A 17287-nucleotide genomic window follows, 5' to 3' on the forward strand; every position below is an offset into this window, starting at 1 on the left:
AACATAACTAGGCATTATATCCTTAGTGGGACTAAAGAAAAGAGACTTCAGAAACAGACGAAAGCCACCAGTAACACATAGGTCCTCATGATAGAAGCTAGTAACAGATGAGACTCCAGTAACAGATCTGACACTGTAACAGTGTGGCCCCATGACAGACTTCAGTAACAGAGTGAACTCCAGTAATAGACAACAGACCACAGTGACTGATAGATGTTCATGGAAATCCCTAGAAACAGATAAAACCATTAACCCAAAACAGACCCCATTCAGGCAGCCAAAGCATTACTTACATGTTCTATTGTTGCAGGACTGCATCTTGTGGATTTGTGTGATCGCTGTTGCTTCTGTTTTCTGCCCTCCTTCAATCCCCATAAAATCACTGAGAATGCCCACTTGTATAATCATTGATTGGTTACTTGGTAGGACTGGAGGTGGACAAGACATACAGAAGTGGCCACAATTGGGAGGGGCAGGGTATGCTGCAAAGGGTAGGAAATACCAGTACTGTACTGGAATCCCTTGGCCCCCTGCCATCTGTTTACAGGGTTGACAGCTGAGCACAAAGTAGTGTAATAGGTATGGTGCCCAGGGCACCTGCCATAACTACCATGCCCTAGATATATCCCTGAGTCATTGTCACAATTACATACCAATGTCTGTATTTTTTGTACCCATGTTTGCTTTTTGGTATGTATAGAACCACAGCAATATATACAAAAGAATAATACTAATATTTGTGTTTTTATTATCATGCTGTATTTTGTCACTGATCGTCATTAACACTTGGGGATCAGCAAGGCAATCATTTAGTCAGTGGACATAACATTTAGCTAAATATAGCTACTTTTTTAGTAGGCAAATACATTTCTTTATACAGACCTGTACATCTGGTGGAAAAGAAGGGCATTGGAACAGGAAACCCTGCAGTGGAATTTACTTCTAAAAGAGGGATGGTTGTGAGCTGGTTTGTTAGTTGTAACCATTTGGCACAGAGAGTTGAGTCTGTTGAAGTCAGGCAGAGTTTCAGGCTTTCTTGGACTACCAGGCATAAAACTTCATTTATGACAACCATATTTTCAACTTGCCATTGATGATAACAGACAGAATTAACCTCAAAACAAAAGTAAATGTTGGGAATCAGGTGTCTAGTAAGCCAAAGCAGGGCCGGTTCTAGGCAGGGCAGATTCTGGGTAAAAGTAACTTGGGGAACCCCCCCCCCCCCCCCCCAAGCAAATTCTTCCCTCAGGGCCCCCAATCTAGCTGCAAAGGTCTCCTATCGACTTGTGCTTCCAGGGGCTCCTACAATGTTTTTGGCAGCGTAGCAACTCACCTGTCCCTGCCAGCATGCTGCTCCATTGGCCCGTGCACTCCTGTCTTCATCCTCACAGGGACGTCATTTCTCAGTGACCCAACACATGTTATTACATAATGAAATGCACCAGATCACTGAGAAGGTGTGGCCAGCAGGGGATGAAGACAGGGAGTATGGACTAATGGAATAGCGCACCGGCTGGGACAGGTGAGATGCTATGCTGCAAGTTGCAGAAGTGCCAAGAAATACGATACAATACAATACGATAACATTTCTATAGCGCTTTTCTCCCATAGGACTCAAAGCGCTTGGGCTCTCTCAGATTCAAGAACTAGTCAAGGGGAGACCTGGGGGGCCCAGGGGTAATTGCCTGGATTGCCCTTATGGTAGTGCCGGCCCCATGTGTAAATGGAGTTTCTTGGATTGTTACATACTGTATATTTGTCCTGGCTGAAGCAGTTGGGGAGAATATTACACTGCTGCAGATAAAATGGAATGCTACATTCATGGGGGTAACGGCAGCATTGCAGGAGGTCCAGCTGTCTGAGGAGGTTTTGGGAATAGATAGTCTGAGACTACACAGTGAATTTGCATGTATACTATGTTAGTCCCAAATAACTTTGCATGAAATAAATGCATGCATAGAAACATGGTATAAATGCTATAAAAAACAGTTATTACCCTATACAGATCTTTAGCGTTCTGTTATGATCAGAGTCAGGGGAGCTTATAATGATTTAGCTTTGGATATATATACATACACACTTTATACTGTGTCAATACTTCAACATAAACTGTGTTTGTCATCCATATCCGGGCTGGCTGTGTGCAAATGTCTTGGCTCTTGTGACACATGCCAGATGGGTGTGTTACCTAGGCCTGAATTCTATTGGCTTGTGAGGAGATAGTGCCTTGGTAGTAAAACTGTGCGCAGATATGTACAATAACATGTTTGTTTTTCCCTCACACATTGCTTATGTGTGGGTGCAGTTAGTGCAAGCGGGGTTGATGTAACACAGTGTTCTTATGAAACCTCCCATCATGTCGTGTGCTGCAGGCTCTATTCTTGTATTGTTGTGCAATGTGGCAGAGGTTTTAGTTAACCATGTGTCATACAAAAACATGCAATTTTATTGCAGTTGTATATTTTCTATGAATGTTGTTATGTTTTTTTAAGTACCCCTAAACAGGCTTTTACTGAACATACTTTGAACTTTGTTTTATCTGTGGTGCTGTGGCATATGTCACATCACCTTCCCCACCCTCTAGCCCAAACTGTGGCCCCGCTCTGCTTAGCCGTAATATTCGGTTGAGCAGAACTGAGATTATTGGCGGGTAGGAAGTGCTGGTTTCTCCTGCTCTCTGCCCATTCTTAGGAACGCCCCCTTTACTCACCGTTTATGACCCCCGATATACTGACTCTACACAGTGCGCTGGAGAGCTGCGGTGTGTGCGTACTTGTGGAGATTGAGCGCGGAACGATAGTGTACTAAGATATTATCTACACTACCGTTCTGAGCTCAATCTCCACAAGCCCGTACACGTGGCAGCTCTCCTGCTCCAAAATTGAATGTATTGAGACTAATATGATCCTATGTTAATTATATTAACTATTTGTACGCTGAAAGTCATAGGCTATTTTTTTACAGACAGCAAAAAACTGCTGTTAATGATGTTTATTACTATTTTATCTTTAAAGAGACTCTGTAACAAAATAACAAAATTTTCAGCCTTATTTCTTCTATCCTATAAGTTCCTATACCTGTTCTAATGTGGTCTGTCTTACTGCAGCCTTTCCTAGTTGCACAGTGGCTGTATTATCTCTGTTATATAATCTAATCTTCTTTCCTTTGTCAGCTTTGTCGGGTTTAGGCACTCAGGCAGGAATGTGCTGCTCTGCTTGTGATAGGATAGAAGTTATACACACACTCTCCACGCCCCCTGCAGGCTCTGTGTGAGTCACAGACTGAGCTCCTCTCAGCCTATCACAAGCTGGTTAGCAGCCATGTCTTTTGTTTGTAAACACTGCCTAAAACTGGTAATTACAAGCCAGGATTGCAGCAGGGAGTGGCAGATACAGCACAGGGGGGCCCAGGAGAGCATAATGAATAGAATGGTATGCTTTTTATTGTAAGAATTTTAGAGTACAGAATCTCTTTAAAGCACCAACATATTATGCAGTGCGGTACAATAAAGATACAGATGCAAAACCTGCATTCAGTATAAGGTCAAGCTATGACATTTGAGCCTGTCCAGTTGACAAATCAGGTGCCAGATGTGCCTGATGATTTGGGCACTGCCATAGGCTGCAATGCAGTATGTAGCTATAGTAGCACCCATGGTAATAGGCATTAGCTATATTGCAGCCGGGCGCTGTTCGTTGTGTTGCAGTACCGGGACTGCGGTTAGTGGCGGGGGATTAGTAATACACAGTTGGCTAATGTTTAGCTGAGTACCGGGATGTAGTAGTGGTTAGTGTTTGGTGTAGGTAGAGTGGAGGTTAGTGTTATCTGTAGGTGAAATGTGTGTGGCCAAGCTTAGTATACAAAACTCTGTAGCATATTCTATAAAATAAACCTAAACTAATTGAAAATAAGCCAGTTTAATTTACACAAAATTTCACAGCGGATTAAAATGGCATAAAATGTCAGTGCAGATAGGAGCAATCGCACACACACACACACACACACACACACACACACACACACACACACACACACACACACACACACACACACACACACACACACACACACACACACACACACACACACACACACACGCATTTCATTAATTATTTTCCCAGACTTTCACTACAACTGCTATATACGTATGTGTATGTATATATATATATATATATATGTATGTATGTATATATATATATATAGAGAGAGAGAGAGAGAGAGAGGGAGAGAGAGAGAGAGAGAGAGTGTGTGTGTGTGTGTGTTAGTATCATAACTATGGGTCATGTAAATTTCTTAAAGATTCCAATAATGTATCAATACATAATTATATTAAAACAAAGGTAAGCAAACATTGCTGGATCTGCCCATTATTATTTGTAAATACACTGCAAGGCTTGTGAGTTGTGTGTGTATGCAGAGTGTTGCAAGCATGTTGGAGGCAGGTGACAGTGTGTCCCTCTATTCCCAGAAACTGTATTTGCACTCTGCTTCTGTACCAGACTAGAAGATGACATCAAGTGAGAAGTCACTCGAGTTACACTCACAAGAAAGTTACTTAATTGGATGGATCTCTTTGCCATAATATAAGGCAAACATTATAGGCCAGCGTTTTTCAACCAGTGTGCCGCGGCACACTAGTGTGCCGCGGCATGTTGCCTGGTGTGCCGTCCTCTTCCCCCCCTCCCGCACGTCCCCGCGGCCACCGCTGCTATTACCTTAGCAGCGGCCGCTCTCCCCTCTCCAGTGCATGTGTTTATTTAAGGCAAGCAGCGTATCTCCCGGCTGCTCTGTGATGCGCAGGAATCAGGGCTCGGTTACCATAGTAACGGCGATACATATCGCCGCTACAGGAAGCCGCTGCCCTGCTTCCTGTCGCATCACAGAGCAGCCGGGAGATACGCTGCTTGCCTTGAATAAACACATGCACTGGAGAGGGGAGAGCGGCAGCTGTTAAGGTAATAACAGCGGCGGGGACGGGCGGGGGGCACCACCTACCCATACTGGCTATACTGGGGCACTATACTACCTTTACTGGGGCACTATACTGGCTATACTGGGGCACTATTCTGGCTATACTGGGGCACTATTCTGGCTATACTGGGGCACTATACTGGGGGCACTATACTGGCTATACTGGGGGCACTGTACTGGCTATACTGGGGCACTATTCTAGCTATACTGGGGCACTATTCTGGCTATACTGGGGCACTATTCTGGCTATACTGGGGCACTATACTGGCTATACTGGGGCACTATACTGGGGCACTATACTAGCTATACTGGGGACACTATACTGGCTATACTGGGGCACTATACTAGCTATACTGGGGCACTATTCTGGCTATACTGGGGCACTATTCTGGCTATACTGGGGCACTATTCTGGCTATACTGGGGCACTATACTGGGGGCACTATACTGGCTATACTGACGGCACTATACTGGCTATACTGGGGCACTATTCTGGCTATACTGGGGCACTATTCTGGCTATACTGGGGCACTATACTGGCTATACTGGGGCACTATACTGGCTATACTGGGGGCACTATACTGGCTATACTGGGGCACTATACTAGCTATACTGGGGCACTATTCTGGCTATACTGGGGCACTATTCTGGCTATACTGGGGCACTATACTGGCTATACTGGGGGCACTATACTGGCTATACTGGGGCACTATACTAGCTATACTTGGGCACTATTCAGGCTATACTGGGGAACTATTCTGGCTATACTGGGGCACTATACTGGCTATACTGGGGCACTATACTGGGGCACTATACTGGCTATACTGGGGGCACTATACTGGCTATACTGGGGCACTATACTAGCTATACTGGGGCACTATTCTGGCTATACTGGGGCACTATTCTTGCTGTACTGGGGCACTATACTGGCTATACTGGGGCACTATACTGGCTATACTGGGGGCACTATACTGGCTATACTGGGGGCACTATAGTGGCTATACTGGGGGCATTATACTAGCTATACTGAGGCAACTAAACTTCCTCCTACACTGGGGCAACTATGCTAGCTATGCAGCCGCACCCCAGCTCCCCCCCCCCCCCCATAGCCTGCTGCGCACGGCACTGTCCACTAGGTCGCGCAAACACCCGCCCCCCCCCCCCCCCCCATAGCCTGCTGCGCACGGCACTGTCCACTAGGTCGCGCAAACATCCGCCCCCCCCACCGTTCCCCGGAGAAAAAATTTGGTCAGAAAGTGTTCCCCAGGCCGGAAAAGGTTGGGAACCACTGTTATAGGCAATACCAAATATATCTGAAAGCTCCTGCAGTAACTGCAGACTGATATTAACATTTGTTCAGAATGGCAGAGAGGAGAGGGGGGACTTGTAAACCTTATATGAACAGGACAAGAGGATTTTTATTTACCTGGCGCTTCTTTTAGCCCCCTGTAGTCTGTTAGCTCTTTTAGTGTCTTTCCGGTCCCATCCAGCTACTTGGTGGGCTACTGTGTATTTGCGGTCCTGGCTGCGTTTCCTGTGGCTGGGAGCATTTTGCGCAAGCGTAGTTAAGGTGCTCATACATCTTGCGATGTATGGGCAGATGCCACCAAGAGACAAATCTCTCTCTTATCAAATCTGATTAGAGAGAGTTCAGCTGCCCATACACCACAGGTTGATTCCCGATCGTTTTAATTCTGAAATTGATCTGGAATCAGTGTTGTGCGCCCCATACGCCACCTCGCCCCACAGACGCTGTGCCATGCCTCCCTGATGACAGAATCCCGGAAGGCAGCGGGGGACAAGCAGACGCCGCGGAGAGGTAATGTATACATTTACACAGGGCACGGGGGAACATTTACATTGGGGGGACAGTGTCTTGGGTTTCGTCGCGCTCGTAAATTGTCGGGAAATTGCACGCCATACTGCCATGCACCCGTTTGAGCAACATCTTGCAGCATGCGTCATCGAGAATGCGACCAATTTTTGTCCCGACTGATACAAAACAGATGGAAGGTACAGGACAGGACAGGACTTCTAAGGCACTGTACACATTTTCATGCGGTGTTTGTGTAAATCTTGCCCCATTTCATCCGGTGTATGTGTAAGCCCGGCTCATGTCATCCGGTCTATATGTAAGCCCGGCCCATTTCATCCGGTGTATGTGTAAACCCGGCCCGTGTCATCCGGTCTATGTGTAAACCCAGCCTTGTGTCATCTGGTGTATGTGTAAGCCCGGCCCATGTCATCTGGTGTATGTGTAAACCCGGCCCCGTGTCATCCGGTGTATGTGTAAGCCCGGCCCATGTCATCCGATGTGTGTGTAAACCCAGCTCCGTGTCATCTGGTGTGTGTGTAAACCCAGCCCCATTTCATCCGGTGTATGTGTAAGCCTGGCCTATTTCATCCGGTGTATGTGTAAACCCAGCTCCGTGTCATCTGGTGTGTGTGTAAACCCAGCCTCGTGCCATCTGGTGTATGTGTAAACTCAGCTTTGTGTCATCTGGTGTATGTGTAAGCCCGGCCCATGTCATCTGGTGTATATGTAAACCCGGCCCGTGTCATCCGGTGTATGTGTAAGCCCGGCTCATGTCATCCGATGTGTGTGTGTAAACCCAGCCTCGTGTCATCTGGTGTATGTGTAAACCCAGCCCCATTTCATCCGGTGTATGTGTAAGACTGGCCTATTTCATCCGGTGTATGTGTAAACCCAGCTCCGTGTCATCCGGTTTATGTGTAAGGCTGTCCTATGTCATCTGGTGTATGTGTAAACCCAGCTCCATGTCATCCGGTGTATGTGTAAGCCCGGCCCATGTCATCCGGTGTATGTGTAAGCCCGGCCCATGTCATCCGGTGTGTGTGTAAACCCAGCCTCGTGTCATCCGGTGTATGTGTAAGCCTGGCCCATGTCATCCGGTGTGTGTGTAAACCCAGCCTCGTGTCATCCGGTGTATGTGTAAACCCAGCCCCGTGTCATCCGGTGCATGTGTAAGCCCGCCCCATTTCATCTAGTGTATGTGTAAGCCCGGCCCATGTCATCCAGTCTATGTGTAAGCCCGGCCCATGTCATCCAGTGTGTGTAAACCCAGGTCCGTGTCATCCGGTGTATGTGTAAACCCGGCCCCGTGTCATCTGGTGTATGTGTAAGCCCGGCCCCGTGTCATCCGGTGTATGTGTAAACCCAGCCCTGTGTCATCTGGTGTATGTGTAAACCCAGCCCCGTGTCATCCGGTGTATGTGTAAACCCGGCCCCGTGTCATCCGGTGTATGTGTAAACCCAGCCCTGTGTCATCTGGTGTATGTGTAAACCCAGCCCCGTGTCATCCGGTGTATGTATAAACCCGGCCCCGTGTCATCCGGTGTATGTGTAAACCCGGCCCCGTGTCATCTGGTGTATGTGTAATACTAGACTATACTATATAAATACTTCAATAAAATAAATAAAAAATGTGTTAACCCAGCCCCGTGTCATCCGGTGTATGTGTAAGCACGGCCTCATTCCATGCGGTATATGTGCAAGTCCAGCGTGGTACAGCCCAGCCCGTGTCATCCAGTGTATGTGTAAACCCGGCCCTATTTCATACTGTGTATGTGTAAACCCGGCTCTATTTCATCCAGTGTATGTGTAAGCCCGGCCCCATTTCATCCGGTGTATGTGTAAGCCTGGGCCTCATTTCATGTGGTGTATGTGTAAACCCAGCCCTATATCATCCGGTGTATGTTTAAGCCCGGCCTCATTTCATGCAGTGTACGTGTAAACCCGGCCCCATTTCATCCAGTGTATGTATAAACCCGGCCCGTGTCTTTCGGTGTATGTGTGAAGTGGCCAGACTTTGGGTTCTGGCTGTAACACATATATATGTTGTGTGATCCATGCCGTTGTATATATTAGTTTAGTTAATTATTTGGAGTGCTTAAGCTGGGATCTTTGGTGCACTGTATGTTTCTGATTGTATGATTGCAGTGCTCTGGTTGCATCTGTGTTATCGCTTGGGCAATTTTTAGCTGAAAATTGTACCGTTAGTGGGCACCTTAAGAGCACCACTGAAATCACCAACTTAGGGGAACATTGACACTGTATGCCCACTTAGACATCCCAGGTTCCTTCCAGTCATACAAGGTGACGTGTGTCACTCCTCCTCCTTTCTTATTGCCCCAGAGGTGAGTTTCATACACCACAGGTGTAGATATGCACAGAGGAATGTGTCCTCCTATCAGCAGGCTCTGTGTACTGCAGTCAGAATGATGGATCCCTTATCATGCTGCTTAGTAAAGGGCTGGGAGAGCATGGAGCACAGCATGGCCCAAGACTCTACTCTCTGATGCATTTTGCTGTGTCCAATCAGGCTCTGTCACATTGTTCCTTCCACCGCACCTTTTTGGATAGAAATAGCAGTAGGTAAAAGAAAATCCTACCTGCCCTGAAATGAATACTGAATAGAATATTACTCTTCTTCATGCTCTGGTTGTGCAGTAATCAGGCTGTGTGGACGAGATGGCTAAGCCTGAACCTGTTTATCATGTGGCTTGTGAAGTTTGCAGTTAGCTCACATGATACACTGTTAACAGGAATGAGCAAAACAGCTGGTGTGTTTATTCAGGAGATGTGCGCTCTGTTCCTGTGACAAGCTTCTAGTACGGCTCATTAAAGCCCCTTCTGCCTACTTCCAGCTCCTAAAGCTCTATAAGTCTTGTTTGATGGCAAGCTTGTGACACTGGTTTAGCCCACATGCATTCCACAAGCTGGATATCACATTTATACAGAAACGGCGCCTGATAATACTGTATAACCTATATCAGCTCTCAACTATGCTCAGATATGCCATTCTAATATAGAAATATAATAGCCGTTAGGAGATAAACACTTTAGATCAGAACAGAGAGTATATTCCTGATTGTAACGGAAATAGTTGTGGAGGATGAGTGTCCCAGGTAAATCCCTGAACATGTACAGTGTATGTAACCTTATCACCTAGCAGTGTCTGAGGATTGCAGCCTTTCCTGTGTTAGAACATTCCATGAAATCAAGGCATGCAAGCTTGATAATGTGATAGTAACTCGCTAGCATTCATCTAGTTTTTCATTTCAAAGGGCAGCTGATAGCAGTGTCTGGTGCTATGCCTACACACTTTGTCAATTATTGTGTTTATTTTTCTCTGTCAGCTAATTTTTCAGTTTCAAATGCGATGTGTTGCTTTCATCTTATGCCATCATGTGTGCCATTGCTGTCTGCATCTGTCAGTGTGTAAAGTTATAGCAATCCAATAAAGTTTTACCAAATAATTTATAGTAGCAAATATATCGGCGCCAAGGGACAATGGAACCGCCGCTGAGAAGAACAATGTCCAAAAGTTCAGAAGTCAGGCATACATCAAAGGTCAGCGCAGGTTTAGAAAGTCATTATATGTAGGAAATGGTAAATTCTTCACCACAATATATCAAATGCTCAGAAGTAGGTATCCGCCAAACATCAAAACTAGAAAAGGCTTACCAGCTCCCAACAACCCACATTATAAGGTTGTAAAATGGCTCAGGTCACAGATAACGTCCAGGGAACATCAGACGTCGTGAAGATCCAGTGGACATCCGTATGGAGGTAAAGTTTCAGGAATTTATATAGGAAAACAAAAACGGCAATATCTAAGCGTAACCCGTTTAGTTAAATAAAATTTCTTTAAAAGGCAGTAGATATAAAAACGATAACTCACATACGGGGCCCATAAACAGGGAACCCCGGAAGATTAGCGCGCATGTAATGGTCAATCGTAGATCAATAGACAATGGTGCGGCCTGTTACCTTCCCGACCGGTTTCGCAGTCTTGCGTCATCAGGGGAGAAAAGGCGAACAGGCGGCAGGCACCAAATTTATAGCTTTTAGTCTGGGAAAAGAGGGTGGGGTGAAAAAACTTCCTCAGAAGGGCATCACTAATCAAAGTAGGAAAGAGTCACCCAAATGTGTAAATAAAGTGAAAAACAGAACAATATGTAAATAGCATATTAATAGCAAAGAATGGTGTAAAAAAATATGATATCAGTAGTAAAAACAAGATTACAAACAAAAAACACCTAGACTTTTGAAGATCAATAGGCAGCTTGATTACTCTAGTCTGCACAGGGAGCAGAGCAAGGGGGGGGGGGGGGGGGAGGAGGGAATATTGGAACATACACTTCCTCTATACACACAATAAGGAAGTGTCTATTGGGACATACAGGCACCCCTGCATATCAGCAGAAGAGGCATATAGAACACACAAAAAAAGTTTCATTTCCACACAGTGGTAAAATAGTGCAATGGTCAAGGGCTCAGACTACGACACAGGAGACCTGGGTTTGACTCCTGGCTCCTCCAGCCCAAAAGACCACACCCATCAAGCAAGGGACTCTCGAAGACAAGGGGAGAGTCACATGGGGCACAAAAAGAGCCCCCAATATTAAGGGGAAAAAAAAAAAAGTAAAAGCGCTATGTGCTAACTAATATTAATTTATATAAAAAATATCGACATTCTAAAACTCATACACCAAAGTGTGTATGAGGTATAGATGTGACTAGAGCTACACACGTCACAAAGGGTGAAAAGTGCAAATACAATAAAATGCGACTTGCACATCGCAAAGGAAAAACAAGTGTTTCTATCTGGATAGCTCTAGGGAGCAAGCTAGTGACAACAGGGCAAGTAAAGAGTACATGTGATTATGAGAATGGAGAGACCGTCAGAGACCAGATTGGTCAAACTGACCGGTCTTTCTTGCGTAAAGTTCGACCATCAGATCCTACCAGGAGTGGAGGGTTTCACTTTCTCAGGGCTGGTGCACACCAAAACCCGCTAGCAGATCCGCAAAATGCTAGCAGATTTTTAAACGCTTTTTTTTATTTTTATGAGGCGTTTTGCTAGCGTTTTGCGGATTGCTGCTGCGGTTTTCAGTATAGTAGATTTCATATATTGTTACAGTAAAGCTGTTACTGAACAGCTTCTGTAACAAAACCGCCTGGCAAACCGCTCTGAAGTGCCGTTTTTCAGAGCGGTTTGCGTTTTTCCTAAACTTAACATTGAGGCAGAAACGCATCCGCAATCCAAAAAATGCCTCACCCAGGCATTTTTCATTTCTGCAAAACGCCTCCCGCTCTGGTGTGCACCACCCCATTGACATACATTGACCAAGCAGATCCGCAGCCGCAAGCGGATCTGAAAACGCCCAAAAAGCCGCTCGGTGTGCACCAGCCCTCACTCAGTACAATATACAGCATAAAGAAATTAAAAAGCTTCTCTCCAGGCATTGGCATCTCCTGAGAGGTGACCCAGTGATTGGTCCTATGCTTGCGGACAATCCTGGGGTCATCTTTCGGAGAGCTCCAAACCTGCGGGACCGACTTGTACATAGCTATATTGACCCACCTTCTAGGACAGACTCTGGTATAGTGCCATTAAAGGGAAGGTTCAGGGTGGCTCTTAAAAAAATAAAAATGCCCATCCACTTACCTGGGGCTTCCTCCAGCCGTGGGCAGCCAGGACGTGCCTGCGCAGTACAGCCCGGAGGACGTCCGATGACGTCAGCGCGCCCCCGTGAGGCGCATTTTGAAACGCAGAAGAGCCTGACCTGGCAGCCGGTCTGGCCAGGTCGGGTCGGCCACCGGAGGGGACCGGGAGCCTGCGGAGCGGCGCCGAGGGCACGTCCTGGCTGCCCACGGCTGGAGGAAGCCCCAGGTAAGTGGATGGGCATTTTTATTTTTTTAAGAGCCACCCTGAACCTTCCCTTTAAAAGGTTTTTACAGGTGTGGGAAATGTAAGGGATGCAAAGCATGCAAAAATATGCCAAGAAAAATGTCCTCCTTTTCAGGTGGGGACCCCTATTCCCCTACATTTCAGATCAAGCGTCTTTTTACTTGCGATAGCACCTTTGTAGTTTATTTACTGGAATGCCCTTGCGGGTTAAAATATGTTGGTAGAACTACCAGACCTTTTAAAGAAAGACTAGGGGAACATATATATCTGATTGGTAAAGGTTCTGGGGGACATTCCGTCTCCAAACACTTTGCAGCACAACACGATAGAAATCCTGCACTTTTGAAATACTGCGTCATTGACGGTATTCGGATTAATTGGAGAGGTCAAAACCTAGAGAGGGAGGTCTCCAGACTTGAAACGGAATGGATTTTTAAACTTCGCACATCATGCCCTGCAGGGTTGAATATTGAATTAGACGTTAATTGTTTTATTAATGATTCTTAGCAACTTTTTATTATTTTTTATTCTTTATTTATGTATCTAGTGTTATTATCTGTAATGGTGCTCATGTACTGGTCGAATCATCGCTACGTAAAGATTTTTATGCTAAATTTATTATATACACAATTTTAATCTCCCGAGTCACCCTGGCTATTTAATATGTGGGTTACTTTACACCATTCTCATAATCACATGTACTCTTTACTTGCCCTGTTGTCACTAGCTTGCTCCCTAGAGCTATCCAGATAAAAAACACTTGTTTTTCCTTTGCGATGTGCAAGTCGCATTTTATTGTATTTGCACTTTTCACCCTTTGTGACGTGTGTAGCTCTAGTCACATCTATACCTCATACACACTTTGGTGTATGAGTTTTAGAATGTCGATATTTTTTATATAAATTAATATTAGTTAGCACATAGCGCTTTTTGCGCTTTTACTTTATTTATTTTTTTTCCCCTTAATATTGGGGGCTCTTTTTGTGCCCCATGTGACTCTCCCCTTGTCTTCGAGAGTCCCTTGCTTGATGGGTGTGGTTTTTTGGGCTGGAGGAGCCAGGAGTTGAACCCAGGTCCCCTGTGTCGTAGTCTGAGCCCTTGACCATTGCACTATTTTACCACTGTGTGAAAATGAAACTTTTTTTGTGTGTTCTATATGCCTCTTCTGCTGATATGCAGGGGTGTCTGTATGTCCCAATAGACACTTCCTTATTATGTTTAGAGAGGAAGTGTATGTTCCAATATTCCCTCCTTTTTTTTTTTTTTTTTTTCCCCTTGCTCTGCTCCCTGTGCAGACTAGAGTAATCAAGCTGCCTATTGATCTTCAAAAGTCTAGGTGTTTTTTGTTTGTAATCTTGTTTTTACTACTGATATCATTATATTTTTTTACACCATTCTTTGCTATTAATATGCTATTTACATATTGTTCTGTTTTTCACTTTATTTACACATTTGGGTGACTCTTTCCTACTTTGATTAGTGATGCCCTTCTGAGGAAGTTTTTTAACCTCACCCTCTTTTCCCAGACTAAAAGCTATAAATTTGGTGCCTGCCACCTGTTCGCCTTTTCTCCCCTGATGACGCAAGACTGCGAAACCGGTCGGGAAGGTAACAGGCGGCACCATTGTCTATTGATCTACGATTGACCATTACATGCGCGCTAATCTTCCGGGGTTCCCTGTTTATGGGACCCGTATGTGAGTTATCGTTTTTATATCTACTGCCTTTTAAAGAAATTTTATTTAACTAAACGGGTTACGCTTAGATATTGCCGTTTTTGTTTTCCTATATAAATTCCTGAAACTTTACCTCCATACGGATGTCCACTGGATCTTCACGACGTCTGATGTTCCCTGGACGTTATCTGTGACCTGAGCCATTTTACAACCTTATAATGTGGGTTGTTGGGAGCTGGTAAGCCTTTTCTAGTTTTGATGTTTGGCGGATATCTACCTCTGAGCATTTGATATATTGTGGTGAAGAATTTACCATTTCCTACATATGACTTTCTAAACCTGCGCTGACCTTTGATGTTTACCAAATAATTGTCTAATGAACCAAAGTGATCCACCGTAGCAGACTGCTTAATGCAAACCTGTGAAATAAAAAAAGAGAAATTCAGATACCTTGGTAGTGCCAGGAGCCCTCAAAGTTTGCAGCCGCACTCCCATACAAAAACAAGCGGCCGCACTGTGCAGGCACAATAACGACTCATGCTTGTGCCTACCACGGATCCGCTGCCTAGGCTTGTTGGAAATAGCTAAGCCTGTTCAGCTCTGTGCTAGTGCACAGGTGCGAGGGCTGAGCTCTGTCAAAAAGCCCAATGGGCTTTCTGGAGGGGGAGGGGGGGGGAAAGGGGGGGTTGGAGGAGCCGGTCCCAGCGCTGGAACAGCAAGGCGGAGGGGGACAGGGGAAGCCTATGGATTAAGTAAAGGCTTCCCTCTACCTAGGTAGGCACTCATTTAGGGCACTTTTTTCTCTACAGTTGTCCTTTAATGACAACCAGTGAAAAAGCATTGTTCTCTTTACGCACCGGCGCCACTCCTTCATGCATCATCCATCTTCTCTTCTCCCCTCTCCATTGCCCAACACATGCTGCTTGGCAAGCAGCATTTGTACAATAATCGTTCCCTAAACTTTCGCCCTAGCGATTGATCAAGAACTGTTGAGGGTACCAGTTACTGAGTACAAGGTGCACATGTAAAATATCAGTGCATCAAACTCAGCGGGCTTCGAAATTGGCAACACCCAGTGCATTTGTATTAGTCAAACTGATATTTAGTTTGTTTGACTGCTGATTGCTGATGATATGTGAGCTACAGCCTAACTACAACACTCATAGCAACATCTGCAGGGACAATGGTAGACACAAGTGTAAAACAGGGACTCCTACTCATTCTCTTGCGTTTGTAGGTTGATAAATCCTTGTTTTCTTTTCAGAACTTACAAATCTTTTGACTTTTACTAACGATTTCCATGAAGAGATAGAAAACTGAGTTTTATTCCAATTTTTATCCAACTGACACATGCCATTAATAATTGAAGTTTAGTTTAAGCATTGTTGTGAATTTCCTAGATTACCAGCCACTGAGAGTGCTTTTTGGTTTTGTTTGAGTTACATTATTATCAAACATATTAACGTAAGGATTATTAGCTGCACCCAGGCCAGAGGTCAGGACAGGTGTCACAGATGTATTAGTAAATCAGGCATTAGCTTGAGGCAGGTGGCACACAGGTGTAGTTGTAAACCAGGCAGCCGTTTAGACAGCTGGCAGACAAGTGTAACTGTAAATAATTTGTATCATAAGTTCAGACAGGTGGCAGACAGGTGTAGTTCCAGACCTGAGAGATTGTGCCAAGTATCTGACATACAGATAAGCAAACCAGAGGTGTAATTACCAGAGTAAGTGACTGCTAGTCTTGTAAGGTTTTCTTGCATTCCTCTTGCAATGAATCATAGCTGTTGATTACAAAATTGAGACAACAAATACAAAAGCATGACAACAGAAAGAGTAGATTGACAAAGCTTTATGAACCTGAGCCCAGGCACTGCCGTATGCAGCGTAGGAAACCTGTATCCGCCTTGAGACTATCCATTCCGCTGTACCCTATAAGATCCAATAAGCACAGTGTGACTGTAATGGCCCATACTCACGGGCTACAATTGTCGCTGCAACCGCGTGGCGCGAGCGTTTTGCGGCGACAGGTCGCCTGTGAGTATGAGGCACGCACCCCGAATCGTCGCTGCTGTCAATCGCATGGCGACAGTTGCCGCCACAACCTCGCCGCAACTGTAGCTAGTCCGCGTGTGTATGCGGACTAGCGACAGCAACCTAATAGCCGGAGTATTGAGTTTCCGGCAGGGAGGATGAACGACGGCGACAGCTTCTGTCGCATCCCTAGTCCCACTTCACGTGTGTATGCGGAGGGACTTGGCGACGAGCTGTCGCCGAACTGTCGCGCACACGCTCCTGTGTGCTAGCGACAGGCAAGAAAAGTAGCCCGTGAGCATGGGCCATTAGTCACTGCATTGCCCCTGGTGTAAGCATAGCAGTCACCAAACTGTTATCTTTTTGGCACAAAAACAAAGGATTACTTATTCTCCTCCTCACATGAGAAGTTTGTAATTAAAAGGCAGGAGATTCATTTTTTCTCAAACGATTTCCTGGTAGACTTCTAGTGAATCTGATAAGAACATGTACAGTAATAAAATTAAACAAATGAAAAGGGTAGGACTTTTCCTCATATTTCTGAATCTGCTGCAGCTAAAATATGAATATATAGATAAAAGAGAGATGTGGATGCCTTACAAAAATCAACATAGGTTCATGGATATAAATTCATGGAAACTTAGTCCAAAGTCTGGTTGACTGAGATTTGTTCAATGTTACAAGAACCTCTGCCTCTTCTGAAAGGGGCAAGTAAATTGCTTTACTGATGTTCCATGTAGGTTTAGAGGAAAAAACCATTTACATTATTTTTCCAGTGCTCTGTGATTCCTGACAATTCCTGATATGCAATCTTTTGTGGCTCCCAATATAGACACACCCTTGCTTACTGTGACTAGTGTATCAATGTATCAACTTATTCACAAGATTT

The 17287-nt window shown here is 45.1% G+C and overlaps 1 protein-coding gene and 1 non-coding gene across 2 annotated transcripts in view; both read left to right on the forward strand.

Moving 5' to 3' along the window:
* Nucleotides 1-17287, forward strand: part of RETREG1 (reticulophagy regulator 1) — a 159895-nt gene that overhangs the window by 70325 nt on the left and 72283 nt on the right. The gene's annotated exons all lie outside the window — the stretch shown is intronic.
* LOC137520064 (U5 spliceosomal RNA) lies at nucleotides 15610-15723 on the forward strand. The gene has a single exon (XR_011021410.1). It is a non-coding gene; the product is annotated as a U5 spliceosomal RNA (small nuclear RNA).

Source organism: Hyperolius riggenbachi, chromosome 5, assembly GCF_040937935.1.
Source record: "Hyperolius riggenbachi isolate aHypRig1 chromosome 5, aHypRig1.pri, whole genome shotgun sequence".
Taxonomy (NCBI): domain Eukaryota; kingdom Metazoa; phylum Chordata; class Amphibia; order Anura; family Hyperoliidae; genus Hyperolius; species Hyperolius riggenbachi.